Consider the following 12,083-nt stretch of genomic DNA (forward strand, 5'->3'; position numbering starts at 1 on the left):
AGCATCAGTCCTTCCAATGAACACCCAGAACTTATCTCCTTCAGAATGGACTGGTTGGATCTCCTTGCAGTCCAAGGGACTCTCAAGAGTCTTCTCCAACATCACAGTTCAAAAGCATCAATTCTTCGGTGCTCAGCTTTCTTCACAGTCCAACTCTCACATCCATACATGACCACTGGAAAAACCATAGCCTTGACTAGACAGACCTTTGTTGGCAAAGTAATGTCTCTGCTTTTGAATATGCTATCTAGATTGGTCATAACTTTCTTTTCAAGGAGTAAGCGTCTTTTAATTTCATAGCTGCAGTCACCATCTGCAGTGATTTTGGAGCCCAAAAAAATAAAGTCTGACACTGTTTCCACTGTTTCCCAATCTATTTCCCATGAAGTGATGGAACCTGATGCCATGATCTTCGTTTTCTGAATATTGAGTTGTAAGCCAACTTTTTCACTCTCCTCTGTCACCTTCATCCAGAGGCTTTTTAGTTCCTCTTCACTTTCTGCCATAAGGGTGGTGTCATCTGCATATCCGAGGTTATTGATATTTCTCCAGGCAATCTTGATTCCAGCTTGTGCTTCTTCCAGCCCAGCATTTCTCATGATGTACTCTGCATATAAGTTAAATACGCAGGATGACAATATACAGCTTTGATGTACTCCTGTTCCTATTTGGAAACAGTCTGTTGTTCCACGTCCAATTCTAACTGTTACTTCCTGACCTGCATACAGGTTTCTCAAGAGGCATGTCAGGTGGTCTGGTATTCCCATCTCTTAAAGAATTTTCCAGTTTATTGTGATCCACACATTCAAAGGTTTTGGCATAGTCAATAAAGCAGAAATAGATGTTTTTCTGGAACTCTCTTGCTTTTTCCATGATCCAGTGGATGTTGGCAATTTGATCTCTGGTTCCTCTGCCTTTTCTAAAACCAGCTTGAACATCTGGAAGTTCAAGGTTCATGTATTGCTGAAGCCTGGCTTTTGAGAATTTTGAGGCTGGATCACCTCAGGCCAAACAACTATCAGGGAGGGAGTGCAACCCCACCCCCATCAGCAGATAATTGGATTAAAGTTTTACTGAGTAAGGCTCTGCCCACCAGAGCAAACCCAGTTTTTCCCAGTCCCTCCCAATAGGAAGATTACACAAGTCTCTAGCCTCCTCCATCACAGGGCAGACCCAAGAAGCAAGACAGTCCCACAGCAGCTAGAACAAAAACCAGAAAGATAATCAGGATTAAAAAGCAGAAAGTTATGTCCCAGATGAAGGGACAAGAAAAAAAAAACACAGAAAAATAACTAAATGAAATGAATATAGCAACCTTCCAGAAAAAGAATTTAGAATAATGATAGTGAAGATGATCCAGGATTTTGGGAAAACAATGGAGAAGATGCAAGAAATATTTACCAAATATCTAGAAGAACTAAAGAACAGAGATGAATAATACACTATCAGGAATTAATAGAAAAACTGAGGCAGAAGAACAGATAAATGATTTGGAGGATGGAATGGTGGAATTCACTGCCACAGAATAGAACATAGAGAAAAGAATGAAAAAAAAAAATGACAGCCTGAGACCTCTGTGACTTTAAACACACCAACATTTGCATTATAGGGGTCTCAGAAGGAGAAGAGAGAGAGAGAAAGGACCTGAGACAATATTTGGAGAGTTAATAGCTTAGAACTTCCCTAATATGGGAGAGGGAAATAGTCAACCAAGTCCAGGAAGCACAGAGAATCCCAGGCAGGATAAACCCAAGGAGGAAACCATTGAGACACATAGTAATCAAACTGACCAAAATTAAAAACAAGATAAAATATTAAAAACAATAAGGGAAAAATGACAGATAAAATACAAGGAAACTCCCATCAGGTTATCAGCTGATTTCTCAATAGAAACTCTACAAGGCGGAAGGAAATGGAATAATATATTTAAAGTGATGAAAGGGAAGAACTTACAACCAAGAATACTCTACCCAGCAAGACTGTCCTTCAGATTTGATGGAGAAATCAAAAGCTTTCCAGACAAGCAAAAGTTAAGAAAATTCAGCACCACCAAACTATTCACTACCACACAATGAATGCTAAAGGAACTTGTCTAGGCAGGAAATACAAGAGAAGGAAAAGACCTATAGAAAATAAACCCAAAACAATTAAGAAAATGATAACAGGATCATACACATTTATAATCACAAATTAAATAGATTTAATTTGCATTTGCATAGATTAAATGCACCAACTAAAAGACAAGACATTGGTGGCTCAGATGGTAAAGTGTCTGCCTACAATGCAGGAAACCTGGGTTCAATCCGAATGGGAAGATCCCCTGGAGAAGGAAATGGCAACCCACTCCAGCATTCTTGCCTTGAAAATCCCGAGGACGGAGGGGTCTAGTAGGCTACAGTCCCTGGGGTCGCAAAGAGTCCAATACAACTGAGCAACTTCACTTCAAAAGACATAGGCTGGCTGGGCAGATAAAAACATGTGCATGTATACATTTCCACTTACCACATCACTCTGCTTCATCCCCTAAATTGTGTGTAATTATTTTATATTGTTAGGTTAATCATTTTCCCATTATGACTTGCAATCGTAATTATCTTTTCGTGTCCAGCTATTGATTGTGAAAACTGATAAATTTCTTTTACTATTGTGATTCAGTTCAGTTCAGTTCAGTCGCTCAGTCGTGTCCGACTCTTTGTGACCCCATGAATCGCAGCATGCCAGGCCTCCCTGTCCATCACCAACTCCTGGAGTTCACCCAGACTCACGTCCATCGAGTCAGTGATGCCATCCAGCCATCTCATCCTCTGTCGTCCCCTTCTCCTCCTGCCCCCAATCTCTCCCAGCATCAGAGTCTTTTCCAATGAGTCAACTCTTCACACAAGGTGGCCAAAGTACTGGAGTTTCAGCTTTAGCGTCAGTCCTTCCAAAGAAATCCCAGGGCCAGAATGGACTGGTTGGATCTCCTTGCAGTCCAAGGAACTCACAAGAGTCTTCTCCAACACCACACTTCAGAAGCATCAATTCTTTGGTGCTCAGCCTTCTTCACAGTCCAACTCTCACATCCATACATGACCACTGGAAAAACCATAGCCTTGACTAGGCAGACCTTTGTTGGCAAAGTAATGTCTCTGCTTTTGAATATGCTATCTAGGTTGGTCATAACTTTCCTTCCAAGGAGTAAGCGTCTTTTAATTTCATGGCTGCAGTCACCATCTGCAGTGATTTTGGAGCCCAAAAAAATAAAGTCTGACACTGTTTCCACTGTGTCTCCATCTATTTCCCATGAAGTGATGGGACTGGATGCCATGATCTTTGTTTTCTGAATGTTGAGCTTTAGGTCAACTTTTTCACTCTCCACTTTCACTTTCATCAAGAGGCTCTTTAGTTCCTCTTCACTTTCTGCCATAAGGGTGGTGTCATCTGCATATCCGAGGTTATTGATATTTCTCCCAGCAATCTTGATTCCAGCTTGTGCTTCTTCCAGTCCAGCATTTCTCATGATGTACTCTGCATAGAAGTTAAATAAGCAGGGTGACAATATACAGCCTTGATGTACTCCTTTTCCTATTTGGAACCAGTCTGTTGTTCCATGTCCAATTCTAACTGTTGCTTCCTGACCTGCATAAAGATTTCTCAAGAGGCAGGTCAGATGGTCTGGTATTCCCATCTCTTTCAGAATTTAATACCATTGTATCACGATTTGTCAACAAAAATAACAGAATTGTATATCACCAAAACTACCATTTAATAGAGAATCTTGTAATCACTTTTTAAAATCCAGATGCATATCAGAATTATCTTGGAATTTTTTGAAAAATACAAATGCCCAGGTATTGCTCTTTTTTCACCAAACCTTTAAATATATTTCTAATGAGTAGCCATGTTTAAAAACAACTGGACTATATGGTGATCTTTTACTTTTATCTAGTTTGTTTCATTTTTTCTATTTCATATTCAGGGGTCCTATTTCATCTAGTTTATGTTTTCCAATTTCTCCATTTCCTCTTTTTTTTTTTTTTTTTGATGATCCCTCTCAGACCTTTATCAACCATAGTAGAAAAGCTTTTACATACACATATATAAATAACATGCATAATATATATATTTTAGAAAGCTTATGAAGTTTTGCCTAACTAAAAAATTTATGACAATTTGATTTTACTTGTTTGAAACTTAGGATGAATAGAATGCTAGATTTCTAATTTTAAAAAATACATATGCAATAAGCAACAAAGGTTTACTGTATAGCACAGGGAACTATAGTCAATATCTTGTAATAACTTATAATTGAGAATAACTTCAAAAATAATATATGTGTATATGTATACCTGAATCACCTTGCTGTGCACTGGAAACATTGTAAGTCAACTATACTTCAATAAAATACATATATTAAGAAAAAATACATAGTGGTGCAATAGGCATAGGATAATTATAATAAACATATATTTAAGCCACCAATCCACTGGAAGTCACTCAATCCATTGAAATTCTAAAATCCAGCTGGCTATGTGTTACCAGTTGGTGACCAGGGCCCAATCCTGCTCTCTGGAAATGGCTTTCCATGATTTTTAGCTCTTCCTCTGATTTATTGCTTTTGCCCTCTAAGTCATTCTTCCTTCTCCATAGAGCTGTCCCATTTTTGCAGCTTAGCAGCCTATTCAGCCTGCTTCCCGTCCATAGAAGTTTGAGGATCCAAAATATACTTATCATTTTGTACAGTCTATTTTTTTTTCAGAGACATAATTACTATGAAAACTTTATGGGTTTTTGTGTGTGTCAATTTGTAATTTATACCATTAGATAAAGACACAAACACCTCAAGATAAGTTCTTTTCTACCTGGAGCTCCCTGTGAGGCTACAGTGGGACAAGGTCCTTAATAGTCTTAGAGGCCTTGTTGTTTAAGATTCTTAGAAGCTTATTGTCTAATATTTGTTTGTTTAAACAATTGTTTATTGTTTATAATTGCTTAAGAACTTTTCAAGACCTTTTATCTGTTTCTAAATTCTTAAAAGATTTAACAATCACATCCTCAGCTTCTTCCCTATCTTGAATTCATGCTTTTCTAACAGGCCTTGGACTTGATCTTACTGGAGAAGCTAAGGATAAGAAATCATTTAATTTTCAGATCTTGTTCTACACTATTCCTCTAAATTCTATTTGAAAATTGAATAACTCCTTCTTTAGTACAGCTTTGTCTACTCACAGCTTATGATACATAGTCTAAATGTATATAAACAAAAAACAGTTGACATCTTCAACATTCTGCATGGAAATCTCCTAAGCCAGATCCATCGGTTCATTAAATACATTTTCTAATTCTCCACATTATCAATTTGCTAAACCATCTGCCATGACACAGATGGTGTCATGTCTCCTTTCCTCAAGTTTCCAATAACGTTTTTCTTTCTTTCTTTTCAGCCCTTACTGACACCTTCTCTGATGCCTATCAGGATTCTGCTAACAGTCTTCTTGAAGTCCTTTCAATGTCTGCCTGACACACTGTCCCAAAGTCAATGTCACATGTTTTAGGCTTTTTTTCATAACAGCATCCCAAATTTTCTTCCACTTATCTAATGCCATATAACTACTTCAAAAATACAGGGAAAAGCAATAATTTTATTGTATCTCACAATTAAGAAAGTCAAGAATTGGGATAAGTTTTAGCTAGGTACTCATTCTATTCTGTGTGACATCAAAGTGTTATCAAATGCAAGTCTGTGTGCCTGACATGCAGTGAGGCCAAACAATATCAAAACATCAGAGTTTAGAACAGAGAAAGGTTTATTGCAGGACCGTGCAAGGTGGCACATGCCTTAAAAAAGCCTAAATTCCTAGAAAGCTTTCAGCAAAGCCCTTTTATAGGATGTGGGGGGTGATGGGGGGGAACATAGTTGTTGCAAACTTCTTGACTTTTATTCTTGAAGTCAGGTCATGGTCAGGTAATGATGCTCATATAAACCTCTCAAAAACGTTATTCTCTGTTCTGACAAGAAAGGGTAAGGTCCCAAGGTTCAACTTGAGCCCTCCAAGGTCCAGGTCCTGGCTCAGAGAAGGGGGTCCCTGTGTGGGCTGGTGACCCTTCCCAGGAGCATTTGTCCAGCACCCAGTCTGGGTTCTCCCACCATTGCCCAGGCCCAGCTGAAGAGGCAGATCTCAGCTGGTGGCACCCTCTGGGCCAGGACCTCGGACCCTACCCAGCCATCATTACTGAGGGAACAAAGTGCCCATGACCCAGCCGGCCCTCAGGCTTTTTATTTAAACTGGAACACATCATTTGTATAGGATCAGTCGGAATACATGTTGTACCAAAAACCAATCAGGTTAATTTCCAGCTCAAAGCTGCCCCTCTTTGAGTTCACAGAGGTGGACTCGAAATATGACGTGCAACATCCTTGTACCTTAACCCTGACCTCTGGCCCCCTCTTAGGAGTGACAACTAATCAAAGCTTGACCAATATTTGAAACTTGCATGGAGAGAGGAAAGTTGGTTGAAGTTATTACCTTAAAGGCAGTGCCCATACCCTCCAGTTGCTGAGGCGTCTGCAGACTGTGACCCAATGAGACTGCCGCCACCATTATGTCATGGAAGTGGGGACAGGAGAGAGGTTCGCTGCTGCTTCGAGGTCTGGGCCCCGCCAGTGGACAGCTATGGCAAGGACCCCGGCGCTCTGCCTGACTCCGCTTTCAGCCTGTCCCAGGCAGCACCCCAGATCACCTGTTGTCACCAAAGTCAAAGGACCTGAACGGCCCCAGGGAGAAGGCTGCGATCCACCTCTCTGCTGGAAGGACCACTGAAAGCTGACTGATTACAGAGTAGGACCTCTGACCACGTGGCTCAGGGTCTCCTGCTAACAGTCCAGTGTTAATTCAGAGTTCTAACGGTCAACCGCTAACCCTGGAGCGCTAACCGTTAGGCACTAACGGTCGAGCGATAACCAACCCCGAGCGCTAACTCTGAGCACTAACAGTCAATCGCCAACGGTCAATTGCTAACAGCTGTGCACACGCCCCGCCCCTACTTCAGAAGGAAGTTACTCAGCGGTATTCACCAGGCAAATGGGAGGCTTGGAGGGGCCAAGACAGCTTTATTTACATACCTGGCACCATGGCAGGAATAACTAGACTCCCAGGCTTAGATGGCTCTGTTAACCAAAACGTGGTCTCTCCAGTATGGTGGTCTTTTCATACAGTGGCTCAACTCTCTGAGTAAGTATCTAAGTTAGTAAGACAGCAACCTCATGGTCTTTTATGACCTAGCCTCCAGTGTCAAGAGTTTCATTTCTGCTGTACTGTATAGATCAAAGATATCACTAGTCAACTCAGATTTGAGACGAGGGAACAGTGGAAAAACGTCCAAGAATGTGCAGCCAGTTTTGAAAGTCAATATAACAAATCTATACTATGGAAAACATTAAAGGAAGCTCTTCAGGCTGAAGTGAAATGATACCAGATGAAATTTAGATCTACACAAAAGAATGAAGGGTGCCAGAAATGGTAGACATGTAGGTAAACCAAAACATTTTTTTAAAAAATTCGTTTCCATGCAGCCACATGTGACAACCACAACACAAAAGACAGGAGTGAGTAAAACAGATCTGACCTTACGTGATTGCAAACAGAAGCACTCTTTCTCTTTGTGGCTATACTGGATCTTCATTGTACACAGGCTTTCTCTAGTCGTGGTGAGTGGGGGCTACTGTAGTTGCAGTGCATGGACTTCTTACTGTGGTGGCTTCTCTCGTGGAGCTCGGGCTCTAGGGTGAGCCGGCTTCAGTAGTTGTGGCTCATGGCCTGAGTTGCTCTTCACCTTGTGGGATCTTTTTGAACCAGGGATCGAACCTGTGTCCCCTGCATTGGCAGGCAGATTCTTAACTACTGGACCACTAGGGAAGTCCCAGAATCACTCACTTTATTAATCAGAATGGTCAACACTGTCAACCAGTGAAGCAAGGGGGATAGAAAAGGAGCTACTTTCAAATAGCACAATAGTAGCGTATTGACCACTTGTCACAATATCAGAGGGTGGAGGAGAAGGATATCAGGGTATTGATTCCCTCAGGTCTCTTCTTAAGAAGTCACCATGGGCTTGCTCTTCAAACAGGCTCTCTGCCTTCAATTTCAGATATCAATATTCTCCTCATGCCTTTTCAGCACTTTTAATATCCCAGGGTACACACTTCATTAACTCTTCTGATAGACCCTGAACCTCTTTTAACATCTACTAACCAACTTTACAGATCAAAGCAAAAATTCAATTTTTAGAAATGTGCTATTCAAAATAGTTTACTACTACTAATTTGAATCCTAAAGAATATTTATTAAAACTAGTCAATCAACAACTGTGTATTTTCAAGGAAAAACATTACTATTAAGTAGAGTACTTAGTATGAAAACTATGAATGGATTGTAAACCTGTTCTCATTATTATAAAGAATTTCAACCTTCTCAATGAAAGAGTATTAGATTTAGAGTACAATTTTAAAAAATCAAATTATCTACATTCTGATTAATGACAATAAAATATGTTCTTGTCAATTGAAGCAAAAGCAATGCATTCTCTTCTGGCATTTGCCATCATCTGCTTAGGTGTACAAATACTGGACTAGACTTCTGAGGTTAGGCCATAAAAGGCGATGTAGGGTCTGCCTTGTTCACTGACACACTTGCTCTTTTTTTTTCTTATTTGACACACTTGCTTTTTAGAGTGCTGAGCCACAACAGAACAAGACACCATGCTGGAGAAGCCACATTTGGTCAACAGAGCCAGCTCAGCTCAGTCTTCTTCCATAAATGGTAACGATCAAGAATCTAAGGAGATGATTATTAATAGGGCTCAAACAGGACTATATTTTTGTATAGCCATTTCAAGCATAAAACCTAGTATGAAGAAATCGTGTTCCCGAGTACTCACTTCAGGTGGCAGAGTATGGAAAATTGTTCAGTTCAGTTGCTCAGTCATGTCCACCTCTTTGCAACCCCATGGACTGCAGCACGCCAGGCTTCCCTGTCCATCATCAACTCCCCAAGCTTACTCAGATTCACGTCCATTTAGTCAGTGATGCCATCCAACCATCTCATCCTCTGTAATCCCCTTCTCCTCCTGCCTTCAATCTTTCCCAGTGTCAGGGGCTTTTCCAGTGAGTCAGTTGTTCGCATCAGGTGGCCAAAGTATTGGAGTTTCAACTTCAGCATCAGTCCTTCCAATGAATATCCAGGACTGATTTCCTTTAGGATGGACTGGTTTGATCTCCTTGCAGTCCAAGGGACTCTCAAGAGTCTTTTCCAACACCACAATTCAAAAGCATCAATTTTTTGGTGCTCAGCTTTCTTTATAGTCCAACTCTCACATCCACACATGACTACTGGAGAAACCATACTTTGACTAGATGGACCTTTGTCAGCAAAGTAATGTCTCTGCTTTTTAATATGCTGTCTAGGTTGGTCATAACTTTTCTTCCAAGGAGCAAGCATCTTTTAATTTCATGGCTACAGTCACCATCTGCAGTCATTTTGGAGCCCAAAGTCTCTCACCGTTTCCATTGCTTACCCATCTATTTGCCATGAAGTGATGGGACTGGATGCCATAATCTTAGTTTTCTGAATGTTAAAAATCCAGAAAATTGGGAAAATTGTTAGTTCAACTAAAGTAGAACATATACATATCCTAAACCCAGTAATCCACTGCTTATATATATTCTCAACAGAAATACATGCATATGTATGTATATATTATCTACCTAAGTAACAAAAGACCTGTACTAGACTTTCAAAACAGAACTTCTCACATTAGTCAAAAACTACAAACTACCCAAATACCTATCAACAATAAATTGGGAAAAAAAAAAACAAACTACCCAAATACCTATCAACAATAAATTGGGGGAAAAAAAATAGAATACTTAACAGTAATAATAATCTACATGGGGGAAAAAAAAACATGAATGAACCTCACAATATTGAGAGAAAAAGGCTACACATAAAAAGTAACAAAAACAAACTACAGGCCAATATCACTGATGAACATAGATGCAAAAATCCTTAACAAAATTCTAGCAATCAGAATCCAACAACACATTAAAAAGATCAGACACCATGATCAAGTGGGCTTTATCCCAGGGATGCAAGGATTCTTCAATATCCGCAAATCAATCAATGTAATACACCACATTAACAAATTGAAAAATAAAAACCATATGATTATCTCAATAGATGCAGAGAAAGCCTTTGACAAAATTCAACATCCATTTATGATAAAAACTCTCCAGAAAGCAGGAATAGAAGGAACATACCTCAACATAATAAAAGCTATATATGACAAACCCACAGCAAACATTATCCTCAATGGTGAAAAATTGAAAGCATTTCCTCTAAAGTCAGGAACAAGACAAGGGTGCCCACTTTCACCATTACTATTCAACATAGTTTTGGAAGTTTTGGCCACAGCAATCAGAGCAGAAAAAGAAATAAAAGGAATCCAAATTGGAAAAGAAGAAGTAAAACTCTCACTATTTGCAGATGACATGATCCTCTACATAGAAAACCCTAAAGACTCCACCAGAAAATTACTAGAAATAATCAATGACTATAGTAAAGTTTCAGGATATAAAATCAACACACAGAAATCCCTTGCATTCCTATACACTAATAATGAGAAAACAGAAAGAGAAATTAAGGAAACAATTCCATTCACCATTGCAACGGAAAGAATAAAATACTTAGGAATATATCTACCTAAAGAAACTAAAGACCTATATATAGAAAACTATAAAACACTGGTGAAAGAAATCAAAGAGGACACTAATAGATGGAGAAATATACCATGTTCATGGATTGGAAGAATCAATATAGTGAAAATGAGTATACTACCCAAAGCAATTTATAGATTCAACGCAATCCCTATCAAGCTACCAACAGTATTCTTCACAGAGCTAGAACAAATAATTTCACAATTTGTATGGAAAAACAAAAAACCTCGAATAGCCAAAGCGATCTTGAGAAAGAAGAATGGAACTGGAGGAATCAACCTACCTGACTTCAGGCTCTACTACAAAGTCACAGTTATCAAGACAGTATGGTACTGGCACAAAGACAGAAATATAGATCAATGGAATAAAATAGAAAGCCCAGAGATAAATCCACGCACATATGGACACCTTATCTTTGACAAAGGAGGCAAGAATATACAATGGATTAAAGACAATCTCTTTAACAAGTGGTGCTGGGAAATCTGGTCAACCACTTGTAAAAGAATGAAACTAGACCACTTTCTAACACCATACACAAAAATAAACTCAAAATGGATTAAAGATCTAAACGTAAGACCAGAAACTATAAAACTCCTAGAGGAGAACATAGGCAAAACACTCTCTGACATACATCACAGCAGGATCCTCTATGACCCACCTCCCAGAATATTGGAAATAAAAGCAAAAATAAACAAATGGGACCTAATTAACCTTAAAAGCTTCTGCACATCAAAGGAAACTATTAGCAAGGTGAAAAGACAGCCTTCAGAATGGGAGAAAATAATAGCAAATGAAGCAACTGACAAACAACTAATCTCAAAAATATACAAGCAACTCCTACAGCTCAACTCCAGAAAAATAAATGACCCAATCAAAAAATGGGCCAAAGAACTAAATAGACATTTCTCCAAAGAAGACATACAGATGGCTAACAAACACATGAAAAGATGCTCAACATCACTCATTATCAGAGAAATGCAAATCAAAACCACCATGAGGTACCATTTCACACCAGTCAGAATGGCTGCGATCCAAAAGTCTACAAATAATAAGTGCTGGAGAGGGTGTGGAGAAAAGGGAACCCTCTTACACTGTTGGTGGGAATGCAAACTAGTACAGCCACTATGGAGAACAGTGTGGAGATTCCTTAAAAAACTGGAAATAGAACTGCCTTATGATCCAGCAATCCCACTGCTGGGCATACACACTGAGGAAACCAGAAGGGAAAGAGACATGTGTACCCCAATGTTCATCGCAGCACTGTTTATAATAGCCAGGACATGGAAGCAACCTAGATGTCCATCAGCAGATGAATGGATAAGAAAGCTGTGGT

The 12,083-nt window shown here is 39.4% G+C and overlaps 1 long non-coding RNA gene across 1 annotated transcript in view; it reads right to left on the reverse strand.

The window, feature by feature from the left end:
- LOC139178235 (uncharacterized) overlaps positions 1 to 9,843 on the reverse strand; it is a 458,013-nt gene extending 448,170 nt beyond the window's left edge. The window contains exon 1 of the long non-coding RNA XR_011562681.1: positions 6,507 to 9,843. This is a non-coding gene — a long non-coding RNA (uncharacterized lncRNA). The remainder of the gene's footprint in view (positions 1 to 6,506) is intronic.
- Between the last annotated feature and the right edge of the window lie 2,240 nt (positions 9,844 to 12,083).

The sequence above is a fragment of the Bos indicus genome, chromosome 21, assembly GCF_029378745.1.
Source record: "Bos indicus isolate NIAB-ARS_2022 breed Sahiwal x Tharparkar chromosome 21, NIAB-ARS_B.indTharparkar_mat_pri_1.0, whole genome shotgun sequence".
Classification (NCBI taxonomy): domain Eukaryota; kingdom Metazoa; phylum Chordata; class Mammalia; order Artiodactyla; family Bovidae; genus Bos; species Bos indicus.